Below are 15,785 nucleotides of genomic sequence, written 5' to 3' on the forward strand. Positions count from 1 at the left end.
GACTTATTCCCGGACTTTACAAACCGATTTTCATTAAATTATCTTCAGCGGTTTTCTTGTGATGCGTGTACATACATACAGACAGACAGACAGACAGACAGACAGACAGAAATTACGGAAAATTTAAAAATGCATTTCCTTGTTACTATGGACATGACTGATACAGAAATACCATCCTTTTCAAATTTTGAGCAATGTACAGACAAAACTCTTATTTTATATATATAGATATTTAAAACCTGAATTAATTTGGAATATTAACTCATCTGAGAAACTATTATCTAAACTATTTTACTACTAGAACACTTAAGTTATATTATTTTCCTTTATTTTTCAGGTGAGTGCTGATGCTACTTGACCGGCAGTATACGGAGATTATCAACCGATTTGTGAGTAACATCATGAAGAAATTTTACCTGTTTATAAAAGTGTATCAAAGCATGTGGGTTACTAATGGTAGGCGAGAAAATTAAAGATTCCATAAGGTTGAAAAGGAGCAGTAGTAAACCAAGGCAAATCGGACGAAATATGTAAAAGGGCGTCTGCCGGTAATGCCAGATTTAGGTGCACGAGTCCAGAGCGGTTTTTAAGTAGGATTAGCAGATCACCTTCGAAGCGCTTAACGTGCGCTGAAGTATAGATGAGGCAAATCCAGTGATGAGGTGGGATGAATTTGATATGTTTTATGGTCGGATGCCCTTCCTGACGCCAACCTCATTTGAGGAGCTAATGAAAATGAAGTGAATGATAAATGAGTGAAGGTGAGTGGAAAGAATCGTCTGTGGCATGTAAATAAGAACTGTCCCAGCATTTGCCTGGATGTGAAATGGGAAACCACGGAAAGCCATTCTCAGGATAACCGACGGTGTGGTTCGAACCCACTCATCTCCCGAATGCAGAGCTTGGCTCCATAGCCGTAGCGTGATAATACCCTCGGCCACTCCTCTTGGCTTCAAAAGCATTTGATGAATTAAATAATTTAACAGTATTAACTACTATATACTGCGTTAATCAGAACGTCCACCTTAAACATCCCCAGATCATTAAAGATATGTTTACATATTCTCATATAGTATGAAGAGTTTCGTAAAAGAAAGTTGTTTCTCTTTTTATGTGGTTATTAAGAATGGAGATGTCGATACGAAAAATAGAACTGTACAGATTTCCTGACCAGCACACTAATGTAAAATTAGACAATTCAACGGTGTGTCCTTTTCTAACGTATAGTAATTCCTCTGGGTGCAAATGAGTATTTCAGACTGTACTCTTTCAAAAGTAGCGCTTCGAGCTCGATAACTGTGGAATCCAGTATTCGGCAGATAATGGGTTCGAGTCGTGATGACGCCAGGAAAATGCTGGGGCTGTACCTCAATTAAAGCCACGCCCGCTTTCATCCCACTCTTAGTCCTTTCCTGTTCCATCGTCGCCATGAGACCTACCTGTGTCGCTGCGATGTAAAGAAAGGAAGAAAGAAAGAAAGAAAGAAAGAAAGAAAGAAAGAAAAATTGGCGTATATATTGGATGTCACTTAGACGGCGGTGCCTCATTGAATCTCACTACGTACACGGTGTACAGTCGACCGCACAAAAAATGGCCGTCGCAGAAAATTAGGATGGTATGATACAAAGTGTCGTCTCTTCGGGCACCGGTTATCTACAGTTTACAGATTTCCTTACATTTCGTGAAAGTACGAAATTAAATAATTCTTTGTCCGACCATTTTTGTGCGGTTGTTTGTACATATGATGTTTTTCCAGCAGAATTTATCGAACACTTTTACATGTTTCCGCACCGACTGTTGAGGTAGCATACGTGTATAGTTCAGAACCGTACTTGGGACGGTGAGCTTAACAAACCATGATAGTTTTAAAATCGAAATAATTGCTAGACAACGCGGGCGACGACAGTGTTCAATATGTCATTTTAAAGAGGAAGAACCAGTATATCTAGCCACGTGAATAATAATAATAATAATAATAATAATAATAATAATAATACCGAGTGAGTTGGCCGTGCGGTTAGCGGAGTGGGGCTGTGAGCTTGCATCCGGGAGATAGGGTTCGAATCCCACTGTCGACAGCCCTGAAGATGGTTTTCTATGGTTTCCCATTTTCACAGCAGGCAAATGCTGGGGCTGTACCTTCATTAGGGCCACGGCCGCTTCCTTCCAACTCATAGGCCTTTCTATCCCATGGTCGCCATAAGACCTATCTGTGTCGGTGCGATGTAAAGCCACTAGCAAAATAATAACAAGAAGAAGAAGAAGAAGCGACTTCTACGCAAACTGGAGTCCCGCCCGAGGACATCAGCAGCTCTGCCACATTGGTAGGAAAATTAAACAATAAAGCTGTTGTTATTGGCTTCACGTTCCACTAACTACTTTTACGGTTTTCGGAGATGCCAAGGTGCTGGAATTTAGTACCACAGGAGTTCTTTTACGTGCCAGTAAATCTTCCGACACGAGGCTGCGTATTTGAGCATCTTCAAATACCACCGAACTGAGCAGCCAGGATCGAATCTACCAAGTTGGAGTCAGAAGGCCAGTGCCTAAGCCACTCAGCTCGGCGGTAGAAAAATTCAAAACTAGGCACTATATTTCGAAAATGTCCGGCTCCATGGCTAAATGGTTAGCGTGCTGGCCTTTAGTCACAGGGGTCCCGGGTTCGATTCCTGTCAGGGTCGGGAATTTTAACCGTCATTGGTTAATTCCGCTGGCACGGGGGCTGGGTGTATGTGTCGTCGTCATCATTTCATCCTCATCACGACGCGCAGGTCGCTACGGGCGTCAAATGAAAATACCTGCATCTGGCGAGCCGAACTTCTCCTCGGACACTCCCGGCACAAAAAGCCATACGCCATTTCATTTCATTTCGAAAATGCCTATCACATAGTACGTATTCTATGCCTGAAATTTGGGCTGCGACCCCGACAAAACCCCGATCTCTTTTATCATTCTTCCGATGATCCTTGTTCTCCTATGATTTAAGTTAAGAGGGGTTGATCATCTCGTACTTCTCCCCTTAGAACAATAGTCACTCCATAACTGTGTAGGAAAATATGTAAATGATGGGAGTAGACCTCTTCCACAGTTTGTGTAAAGCTCTCCTCGTTCCCCTCAAAGCGCTTTGCTGGAAGTGATATATGGCATATTTCACCTCGAATTGGCGCCTTGGTTAATGTGCCGTATTCGGGTCTCGAACCCGGAACTTCTTTGACATTATATTAGTATATAAGGTCGACTACCACTCGCATCGATCATGAAGTGAAAAATAGTTGCGCTTGCACTGTACTTTCACATGTGTCCTAGACTCGCAATGGTGAGATCATATGCATACTACTGTATGTGTTCCGGGAGCTCTGCCGTGGAGCTGACGGGGCAGTCTGTACCATTGCAGTCATAACTCAGTTTGTGGCAGACATGCGTGTCATGTTCGTGTCGTTGGCATACAAATGCTCTTCGGTGAGTTGTGGAATGTTTTCCCTGTTGTGAACATACAAGCGAGAAATAAATCGTCTTTTACAATACTCCTTTAGTAGCTTTTGTGTGAAACGAGTGATGTTTCTCTCCTATTTCCGTCCTTCTCCAGTACTAGTTGTCAATCAGATGTACGCTTCTTGGCATGCACAGTGATCAACCGAAAGTTGGGAACACATCATACAAAAGTTACTCTACACTTTGACGATAATACTGTGTACTTCTACGCTGTTACATCGAGTTTCCAATCAAATCCAATCATTAGTGAAATGTACTGTATTTAGTAGGGGCTGCCTGGCCGAGGCGGTAAAGGCGTGCACGATTCGCCCTGAAAGACGTGAGTTCGAATCCCCGTCAGGAAGTAGTAAAATTTAAGAAACGAGATTTCCACTTTCGGAGGTGCATATGGCCCTGAGGTCCACTCAGCCTACACCAAAAATGAGTACCAGGTTAATTCCTGGGGGCAAAGGCGGCCGGGCGTAGAGCTAACCACTCTACCCCATCACGTGCCGAGGTTAACAATGGTGGAAGCTTTTACCTTACTCATCCAAGGGCCTTCATGGCCTGTACGGAGGTGACTTTGCTTTTTACTGTATTTAGGGCTGTCACCCAGGTGGCAGATTCCCTATTAGTTATTTATCCAGCCTTCGAAATAAAATGGCGTATGGCTTTTAGTGCCGGAGTGTCCGAGGACATGTTCGGCTCGCCAGGTGCAGGTCTTTTGATTTGACTCCCGTAGGCGACTTGCACGTCGTGATGAGGATGGAAATGATGATGATGACGACACATACACCCAGCCCCCGTGCCAGCGAAATTAACCAATAATGGTTAAAATTCACGACACCGCCGGGAATCGAACCCGAGACCCCTGTGACCAAAGGCCAGCACGCTAACCATTTAGCCATGGAGCTGGACTTGAGTTGATTAATATAATGAAGATGAATTATCTCAGTTAATGTGTTGCCGATATTTTTATTTTATGCCATTTATCGTGCCTGTGTGTAAATTCAGTCGCTCCATTTCATTCTACCTGATGGCAGAGTTTTTATTTTGCTATTTGTTTAACGTCACACCGACACAGACAGGTCTTAAGGCGGTGATGCGATAGGACAGAGCTAGGAGTGGGAAGTGACCGTAGCCTTAAGGTACAGCCCCAGCTTTTGCCTGGTGTGAACATGGGAAACCACGGAATAACAACTCTAGGATGCCGACAGTGAAGTTTGAACACCCTACCTTCCAAATTCAATCTCGCAGCTGTGTGATCCAAACCACGCAGCAAACTCGCTCGGTAGACGGCTCTCTAGCCTTTTATTTAACGTCTTGGGAAGACTCGGGAATAGCTCCTTTGGGTGGGGGACGCAAACGAAGAGTATCCATGGTATCCCCTGCCTGTCGTAAGGGGCGAATATGGGTTTATGACACTAGAACCGTTAGATTACTTGTGATTAGTATCATTGCGTGTGGGCCGACGATACTTGGGACTAGTACCACCTTGCGAGGAAAACCATGGGTCTACGTTACATAGAAACAGTACCATTATGTGCGGAACACTGCGGGCCTGAGCGTTGCTTGTGATAAGTACCATCGTGTAGATTCCATCGGTCGGTTCTACTGTGCTCAGAATGGGTCTGCGTTTCCTATGAATAGTACCACGTTGTGAGAAACACCATGGGTCTATACGTTGCCTGTTATTAGTACAACTATGTGAGAAACATCACGGGTTTGGCTGGCGCCCGTGATAAGTACCACTATGTGATGAAAACCATGGGTCTTCGTTGCCTGAGAGTAATACCATTATGTGAGGAACACCATGGGTTTGTGTTGCCTGTGGACGTTACCATAGTGTGTGATACACAGTGGGTCTACATTGCGTATGATTAGTACCACTATGTGAGCAACACCATGAGTATGCGTGACCTCTGATTAGTTCCACTAAATGCGAAACACTATAGGTCTGCGTTACCTGTGAGTAGTACCACAATGTGTGGAACACCGTAAGTCTACGGTACTCATTATAAGTAGGGCCCACGAGAGTTGAAGTCTGACGTTTAGCGCCACCGGCGAGAAAAAGTTGACTAACGCTGCTCGAAAATGGCCTGTTGCTATGGCAACGATAACAGAGTTGCAACATTTTAGGACGCTATCACCACGTGGGTTGGCTTGCTCTCAGTCACTTTTGTCATTCATATTCTGACTGATTTCTTTTCTCGATGAAGTATCGTCTTCCTATTGTGTTTATTATACCGTAGTTTATTCCTGAATTGTACAGGTACCGTTAACAATCGGAGTTAATAATAAAAAACTATCAATGCGGGCAGTGTTGTTTTATTCTGTGATTAACATGTGCATTTGTTTAGGTTATTGTCAGAAACTTATGATTTTGTTAGTGATTATGAAATCTTTTATATATATCGATAATGTCGTGTTCTGTCTTAAATGCTGGAATTATTAACACGAGCTTAGGAACCGGTCAAGGGTAAATGAATTGTATTAGGCCTAGGCCTGCATGTTTTATTAATCACTCAGCCTGTCTGAAAGGGTGGTAGGCCGCAAATGGAGGTAACTATGACAACGCAGCGTACTTCGTAGTTACAGCTTTCGCCGCTCACCTGTCAGACTTCAACTCTCGTGGGCCCTACCGCTATGTGAGAAATACCATGCTTCTTACTTTCCTAGCGATAAGTACCATTATGAGCGGCCATTGACCTAGATTTTGGACCCCTTTAGACAACAAGCATCATCGATACAGGATTGTGCTTTGGAAGCAATCCCTTGATCAGTATACAGTATACTATTATTTTAATATAGTTTCTGGGAAGGTGGGGCATTGCGCGTCGAATCCACTGATTGTTTTAAGTTCATTATCAGTGTTCATCGTCTCTTTTGCTTAAATTCTAGTCAGTGGATTAATTTTGGAATTACTTTTAACTTTTAGTATTCCGAGTTGGATCTATTGATTATTTTAAATTCGTATTCATTCATTCATTCTTCATGATCAAGTTTTGAATTCTGGTCAGTGGATGAGTTTTGGACTTTTAAGTTGTCATTACATTTCGTACCATTAGGTCCGATTACCTAGCTGTTAGGCCTCTTCAAACAACAAGCATTATCAGACGCGGGAATAAGGAGACGAGATAGTCGACCGTGTGGTATGTTTCGAGCTGTCAGTGGAGGGAAGGCGTGGAGTGATATTAGTAGACAAATATGCTTAGTGGAGGTGTTAAAAGTAGGCAAGATCATAATGTGAAAATAAAGTTGTAATTCAAGAGGACAAATTGGGGCAAATTTTCATTTAAAGGAGGAGGAGTACGGGAATGAAATAAAAATTAAGGGAAATGTTTGAATAAATTTCCAAGTTATTTGAAAACGTGTAAGAAAATGATAGGCAAAGAATTGATAGGGTATATTTTTTTTCTTTACGTCGCACCGACACAGATAGGTCTTATGGCGACGATGGGACAGGAAAGGACTAAGAGTGGTAAGGAAGCGGCCGTGGCCTTAATTAAGGTACAGCCCCAGCATTTGCCTGGTGTGAAAACGGGAAACCACGGAAAACCATTTTCAGGGCTGCTGACAGTGGGGTTCGAACCTACTATCTCCCGAATACTGGATACTGGCCGCACTTAAGCGACTACAGCTATCGAGCTTGGTGATAGGGAATCTGCCACCTTTCAAACCCAAGGGCATGTCCTCAGCTCACCGAACCCAAGTAGGCCTACCCGTCTCCGAACCTTCTCAATAACGGCATTAGTACCAACAAAGTAAACCAATCTCTTCTAAACAACCTCAAAATAGGTCTCCAAACAACAATCCTATCCTCCTCAATACCAAACAAAACCAAACGTCTTCAATTCACGAGCCCCACGCCGAAAAGAAATTAGAGACTAAATAGATCAATCACCGTACTCCAGCTGCCACTCAAAGAGCTGCGCGAGGTTCAGTCTCTACCTCCTGGGTGATATTCCTAAATGCAGATCATTGATTGATTGATTGATTGATTGATTGATTGATTGATTGCTTGATTGATTGATTGATTACCTCCCGAATCACCGCCTTGATTTATGCCATAGAGAACAGGCTCACTCTGTATGCAAGAGTGAGACGATCCTGCTGAATGAAAACTTCCTGACTGGACTGAACGTCCAGAGATGGATGTTATCCTCGGCGTAAGTTACAATTGCACATTCATCTTCTGCAATTTGACAATACCTTGATCAGTGAATTTTGATTACAGTCAATAACATACTACTATCACAAACGTCCGCTTGCTTATCAGTATTCCCAGCTGTAGTTATAGAAGGCAATAAATTGAACGTCCTTTTACTGAGAGCAGTTTTTCAGTATTACTAATCAATTTCACATTTCATTTAGCGCGAGGAGGGCACTCTCGATCAACAGCGTGTACGTTTGTGTGGCACCCAGCTGATTGCCTACGTTAATGCGATGTCCGTCGGTCTCTCTGAAAACAGTGTTGCCAATCTTAGGGATATGTCCCTACGCATATGGACTTTTTCCTTTTGGATAATTGTAGACACGTAGGGACGGATGTCGTAAAATAGCATGAAATATAGGGATTCTTTTAAATTTGATGAATAAAAAAATTAATGTAATTGATGGCTTTTACTGTATTGGGTGTCCGGCTACATGGCTAAGTGGTTAGCGTGCTGGCCTTTGGCCACAGGGGTCGCGGGTTCGATTCCCGGCAGGGTCGGGAATTTTAACCATCATTGGTTAATTTCTCTGGCACAGGGCTGGGTGTTCTTCATCATAATTTCATCCTCATTACGACGCGCAGGTCAAATCAAAAGACCTTCACCTGACGAGCCGAACATGTCCTCGGACACTCCCGGCACTAAAAGCCATACGCCATTTAATTTACTGTACTGGGTAATATTCTACAACCAAATATATTATATTTGTTGCAGAGTACAGCAACAATGAATTCACTACAACAGTTCGTGTATTTCTACCACTGTCACATGTTCCTCTTGTGATCCCCTCTTTTTGCTTTCATACGTAGTGGGCGTTTCCTACCGCACCCGCAGTTTTATTGTTCTATTTTAATAGCTTCCTAAAATTTATTAAGGCTACCACAGGGACAAAGCATAACAAAGACAGAAAATATGGTTATACAATTGCTGATAAAAGATAGGAAAATAGTAGAAGAGATTAAGGACAATAACACATTATGTAGCATCGTGTAAGTGATTTCGTAAAATCGCGATAGATCCCTTATTACCCACCATCATCAGTCCAGTCACCTCAATACATTAAAGGTTGTACTTTACTTGTTTTTATAGCATGGCTCTGTAGATTCGTAGATAGCCGCCTTCTCACTGTCAATCTCCTGAGGCTTGTCTGGACTCAGTTCAAACATCGCGATTGGATCGAATATATAAATATAGGTGGTAGAGTTCAGGTGTATTACTCGTGTTCTCTGTCCGTTCTTAACCTACGCAACAATGCCGTCTACAAGAAAATATATTTGATGTCCGTGTAATAATTATTCTTCGGGGAATGACCGAATTACGATTATTAAAGAAACTGCCGAGAAAGGTACAGGAGCAGGATAGAGAAGCACCAATGGGGAGAAAAGAAGATAATGAAAATCCTGAGGAGGAGGAGGAAAAGAAGAAAATGCTTTCTTAGTCGTATGTTGCCGAAGATGCTTGATTAATTGTAACACTGTCGGCAGCCCTGAAGATGGTTTTCCGTGGTTTCTCATTTTCACACCAGGCAAATGTTGGGGCTGTACCTTAATTAAGGCCACGGCCGCTTCCTTTCCATTCCTAGGCCTTTCCTGTCCCATCGTCGCCATAAGACCTATCTGTGTCGGTGCTACGTAAAGCCAATAGCAAAAAGTAAAATAAAAACTACTACTAACAGAAGCTAAGTGTCACAGAAACATACTTAATTTCCAAACTGTGCCGTGCTAAAAACTTAAATTTACACCGAATGGCAACTAAACACGAGTATAATAATAATAATAATAATAATAATAATAATAATAATAATAATAATAATAATAATAATAATGGAAATATTGACGATCTAGGTCAGTTATATCAGAAGACAGGCGACCAAAGTGGGACTCTAATCGACCGGATCACTATGATTAAGAAAAGGGTTGTGATTTTTAGGAATAAATACAGAATATATTCTCATACATTATTCTATTTCATTTACCTGAAATTCGTAGCTCATATCCCTAGGATGGTTTCAACATTGAGTTGCTTGCCTGAAGGGCTACAACTGGGGATTTTTTCTAGTTTTCATGGAATACAATGAAGAAAAAAGTACCGGTATTTTATAGTTCTTCGGCAATATTTCAGTCCTTATTTTGGTATGAGAATGTATATTTATCTTCTGTTTCAGACAGCGCATTCAAGTTATTTTCTTATTTCGTTCCCTCAACCCCAACAACGACAAGAATCTTCCCCTAATTCGAGCTCTGTTGAGGCAGAAGAACACCAGATTTTCATATTTCTGTCATCTGCAACATTTATTAAAAGGAACGAAGCGCATCTCTATGCTTAGAAAGATGCTAACAAGACAAGGGATGTACAAAGTCTAGGTTTGTTTCCAGTCTTTCACGTTAGCTTGCACTACATATCAAGGTTCTTTTGTTTCAGTTTCCAGAGAACCTACCCCCATGCTATTTTCACAAGACACTAGCCTCTAAATAACTCATTTTATTTAACAGTTTCCACTTTACCGGGCGAGTTGGCCGTGCGGTTAGGGGCACGCAGCTATGAGTTTGCATCCGGGAGATAGTGGGTTCGAGCCCCACTGTCGGCAGCCCTGAAGATAGTTTCCCGTGGTTTTCCATTTTTCACACCAGGCAAATGCCGGGGCTGTACCTTAATTAAGGCCGCGGTAGACTCCTTCCCACTCCTAGGCCTTTCCTATCCCATCGTCGCCATAAGACCTATCCGTTTCGGTGCTACGTAAAGCCAATAGCAAAAAGTAAAATAAAAACTACTACTAACAGAAGCTAAGTGTCACAGAAACATACTTAATTTCCAAACTGTGCCGTGCTAAAAACTTAAATTTACACCGAATGGCAACTAAACACGAGTATAATAATAATAATAATAATAATAATAATAATAATAATAATAATAATAATAATAATAATAATAATGGAAATATTGACTATCTAGGTCAGTTATATCAGAAGACAGGCGACCAAAGTGGGACTCTAAATGCCACTGGAGAAAACCAAGAATTTTACCAACATCAAAAAGGTTAAGAGAGATATCACTAAAACACTAAAAAATCAAGCGAGTGGGAAATGCAAGTACAGTATTTTTTTTTTTTTTTTGCTAGTTGCTTTACGTCGCACCGACATAGATAGGTCTTTTTTTTTTTGCTAGGGGCTTTACGTCGCACCGACACAGATAGGTCTTATGGCGACGATGGGACAAGGAAGGGCTAGGAGTGGGAAGGAAGTGGCCGTGGCCTTAATTAAGGTACAGTCCCAGCATTTGCCTGGTGTGAAAATGGGAAACCACGGAAAGACATTTTCAGGGCTGCCGACAGTGGGGTTCGAACCTACTATCTCCCGAATACTGGATACTGGCGGCACTTAAGCGACTGCAGGTGTCGAGCTTGGTGTGAATATTTTCAATAACTTGGGGGAAAATAAATGTCCGTTATTCAAAGAAAAGTGTTTTTCTCACATAAAGTTTTTGTCCACTGAGCACGATTTGCCACAGATGTTTCGAAGAGAAATATTGTGTCTACTCCTGAACTTGTCAAGCCAGCCGATGGATGCTTTAAGCTCATACTTTTCTAATAATTGTTTAGCGATTTTTAGTCTTTTTCACGGATAAGAGGGTCCACTCACAGGCATGTTGTTACTACGTGCACGACAAAACCATTCAAATGTTAACTTTTAAGCCCGGTGTATTGGGTAATGCGTTCACCATACATACTTTCATTTCAAGGATGTACATTTGTTTCTTAAAATTTCACTGATCTGTATTTTTCCAACAGAAAACCGCACGGCTAATGTCTCGGAACACTTTCTTGTAGGCGTTGTTGACTCCAACTTTTTCCTTTAAAGTAAGTCGCTTATGTTCCTGCGACATCCTGCAATACGTGGCACACACTTCTTAGGATACTGCTTGCACTTTTAAAGAGAAATACGTACGGTAGTAACATTACTGTAACTAGTTCAAAATACGTCAATCATTGTGCCGAATTCCAGGAATTGCGACATTTTTCTGTCAGGCTGTCCGTTATTAAGATGATTTCATTACGATAGGGAGGTGGAGGTAGTTTATAGTGTCCGCTATTGACAAGTAATTTTGCCATTTAATTTAATTTAATTTAATCGTGTCAGAAACATAATATATAACCCCAGAGATGAAAATGAAAACCTACAACCTGTTTTCCAGTCATTGACCGGGTCAGGGATGTAATGAATGAAGCAGATATAGGCTATTAGTACGATTGGGTCGCCACTCCCAAAGTGATTTATTAATGACTGATAGATGCTATGAAATGAGAATGGAGAGTGTTGCTGGAATGAAAGATGACAGGGAAAACCGGAGTACCCGGAGAAAAACCTGTCCCGCCTCCGCTTTGTCCAGCACAAATCTCACATGGAGTGACCGGGATTTGAACCACGGTATCCAGCGGTGAGAGGCCGACGCGTTGCCGTCTGAGCCACGGAGGCATAACGACAGAGATATTAAAATTAAATTAAATTAAATACATCAAACAGTTGGTACTACAAACAATTGTAGATAATATCACATCAGATGGGCCTACCTCCTTCACAGACAAAATTTAAATGTATTGTGACAAGTATCTAGCCAATTCGCACACTTTTTTGGTGGCATCAATCACATTTTAAGGAGGACAGGTAGTTGGGAACAACTTTCAAACAAGTTCATGGTTCATGGTCTGCTCTTCACCACATTCGCATAGTGTGGCGAATCTCCAATTTCTCATGTTGGTCTTTTATTTGCCAACTCCAGTGCTTTCCATATTGACCAGCTTTCCTCATGACCTATAGGGAGGCTTTCAGAAATTACCATCCATTCCGCAAGGTAGCTGTATCTGAAACGCCATGAATTTTCTCGACCAAGAACCTACTACGTGGCGAAGCAGGGGGAGAGGTGATACTCCCACGTGGCACGTCCCAGGTGGCTCCTAACCGGCTTGTCGGCGGACTTGAGGGAAATAAAATGCCTAATGCGGACCAAACACACAACTCCCTGTGGGTGGGAGACGCAGACGAAGAATACACGCAAGGTATCCTCTGCCTATTGTAAGAAGCGACTAAAGGGGCGACCAAGGGATGGTTGTATTAGAACCATGAAACTACTTGTGATTAGTACCACCACGCGGGGAACACCATGAGTCGCTTTTACTTGCGCGTAGTACCACTATGTTAGGTATCAAATAGGTTTGCGATTAATAGCACGCAGGAGCACCGTGCGGTCAGCCCCCACTTAGAGTGCACTATCGGCGTTTTACAGTACCTTCGATTAGTACCACTATATGAGCGACACCATGATTCTGACTTGCCTATAATTAGTACCCACTATATGAGGAACAGCACTGGATAGTACGAGTCCCTGTGGTTAGTACACTTACGTGATGAACACCGTAGGTTTGCGTAGCCTGTAAATGGCACCGCAATGTGCGAAACGCCATAGGTCTTTATTACATGTGCGAATTTCATTATTTGTGAATAGTACCATGAGGTGTGGAATACCGCGAGTCAGCGCAACTTTTGATTAGTACCTCAACATAACAAATACCATGGTTCTTCATTCTTAGCGATAAGATGACTTAGATTTTGGACCCCCTTTAGACTACACGCTTCATCGATTCAGTATTGTGCTACAGAAGTAGTCCCTTGGTCAGTAATACTATTGTTTATTTTCTCGTAATTTTCTGTGAATGTGAGGCATTGCGGGTCGGATCCAGCGATTGTTTTAAATTCATATCCATCCATTAATTTTTCATCCTCACGTTTTGAATTCTAGTCAGTGGAGTATTTTGGACTTTTAATTTGTCATTACATTTGTCTCATTTAGTACCATTAGGGGCCGATGACCTAGATGTTAGGCCCCTTTAAACAAAAAAAATCATCATCATTATCAACTTTCTCGAAATTTTGAAGGTGGTTCATTGAAGCTTTCTGTTCAATGGATTAGGGAGGGAAGGAAGGAAGGAAGGAAGGAAGGAAGGAAGGAAGGTAGGAAGGTAGGAAGGAAGGAAGGAAGGAAGGAAGGAAGGAAGGAAGGAAGGAAGGAAGGAAGGAAGGAAGGAAACTTTTTTCTTGACTTAAGCCTTCGTGTTGCTGGTTGATAGCCATATAGGTTATGGGTGCTCAAGTTCAATGTCTTAGATTTCTTTAGTCTGGCTGCAGACTCACGAACTCTATCTGGAAGTGAGATACCTGCTAGACAGTACACTTTTCAACTGGTGTAGATCTCAAACAATCTGTAATGAATCTGCAAGTCTTATTTAAGCAAAAAATGTCATTAAAACCCATTCATTTCTGCCGCTGTATTTTAAAATGTCCGCAAGTTAGAGGTGTCCGTTTATCAGAGGTGTCCGTTAGACGTTTCACTGTATCTTGGCAACTGGATTTAACCAAATTTGTCAGAGAAGGCAGCTCTCCCCGCGAGAGTTAACACGCTAGAACTGGCTTATCGACTCCAAAATGGTTGTAATTGATCGAGGAGCTTAGGTTCAGCTCGCTTCAGAGATACAGAAATAGTGAACGATTTAGCATATATTGGCTTGAAAATATGCCACAGGGAAGAAGGTTAAGAAGGATTACCGTAGGTCGAGTTGCTATGAAAATAAACTCGAAAATCTGGCAAAAGCAGACAGTAACAAACATAAAGATGCACGTGATTGAAACCTTTCTTTTCTCTGTCTTCTGGTATGACTGAGACTTGGAGAGTAAAGGCTTCTTGCAGGAAGCGCATTGATGCCTACAAAATGTGGTGTTTGCACAAAACGCTGCGCATACTTTGGACAGGCCCAAGAACTAATGAGTCCATCATCGAAATATTGAAGATCCCCAAACGCCTTTGTTTCCGTCTCGACAAAATAATTATCCTGTTTTGGTGGCCATGTTGTGAAGCAGGAAGGGGGTAATATTGAGAAGTCCTTCTTGAAATAAAAGTAGGGGGCAGGATACTTCGGGGAAGGATTGCCAGCAGATGTATAGGACAGATGACATCTACATTACCGGCTTGTCGTTCCAGTGTCCTTTAAGGAGAGCTGAGAATCGTACAACATGTCGACGCTATGTCAATGTGGTAACGAAGCTCAATAATGAATTCAGCGAATAATGATGATTCGACGTTCGACGTGGACAAACTAAGTTGGTAGAAATTACTCTGGAGTATTAATAGCGGACTGTCGGGTGTTTTGTTACTGATCCAGAGACGTAGATTTATTGCGCATAGAATTTGTCATTTAATCTCTACATAATGGCCATGCGACATATATTTTTATATTCCATGCTGGAAAAGTGACGATATATTAAATTCAGTCTAGTCCCGTGATAAAATGTTTAACCTCTTTTTTCTTTTTTCTTTTTTCTTTTTTGTGTCGAAATACTAGTGGAAATAACAGTGACAGGAGTGCTGTAATGGGAGCTATTTTCAGCGCGGGTGATTAGCGTAGGTTGACAGTTATTTGCGTTCCACATTGTTACTGGAATTACAGTATTTAACCGGGGATTTTGTTCACTGTGTAACGGCATTTGTTTGCCTCAAAGTAGTATCGGGTGTCATATGTTTAAAAGCATCAATATTCCAGGATTTATCCAGATTTTTAACCGGTGATGATGGAAGCTTCCGATCAGTACAGCTTTCTTTTGTAATTGTAAAATGTGTGTTTTTGTACGATGTTAAAACTAAAATTTGTTATTATTTCGCAGTAAATTTGTTAATTTTACTCTGTACACTACACAATTTTTAGTGTTAGAAGCTGTTTCTGCCTTGCCAACATAGATCGATAAAATATCTCTTCTTTTACTGAAAAATATCTCAGTACATGATATTTTTTAAAAATTTACGCATACTAAAAACCATAAACGTTATCGTTTCTGGAGTTCATCACAAAAGAAATATTAACACACAGTGATCACTTGACGAGGAATTCGAGTTTGTAAACTACCTCATGTCTTTAAGATACTCTAGCTTTGCATTCCTTCCACTTGTTAATTGTTTATAGCGTGTGACGCCCGGAGAGGTCTGGTGCAGGTCATTTGAGTTGACGTCTTATAGGCGACCTGCCCGTCTACGAGGATTAGGCCCTATCTATAATGA

At 41.7% G+C, this 15,785-nt stretch overlaps 1 protein-coding gene across 1 annotated transcript in view; it reads left to right on the forward strand.

Annotated features, from left to right (window-relative positions):
• The first annotated feature begins 337 nt into the window (after nucleotides 1-337).
• LOC136884254 (ankyrin repeat domain-containing protein 50) overlaps nucleotides 338-15,785 on the forward strand; it is a 320,592-nt gene continuing 305,144 nt past the window's right edge. Inside the window, exon 1 of the mRNA XM_068230117.1 lies at nucleotides 338-389. The gene's annotated coding sequence lies outside the window, so the exon portion shown is untranslated. The remainder of the gene's footprint in view (nucleotides 390-15,785) is intronic.

Source organism: Anabrus simplex, chromosome 1 (assembly GCF_040414725.1).
Source record: "Anabrus simplex isolate iqAnaSimp1 chromosome 1, ASM4041472v1, whole genome shotgun sequence".
Taxonomy (NCBI): domain Eukaryota; kingdom Metazoa; phylum Arthropoda; class Insecta; order Orthoptera; family Tettigoniidae; genus Anabrus; species Anabrus simplex.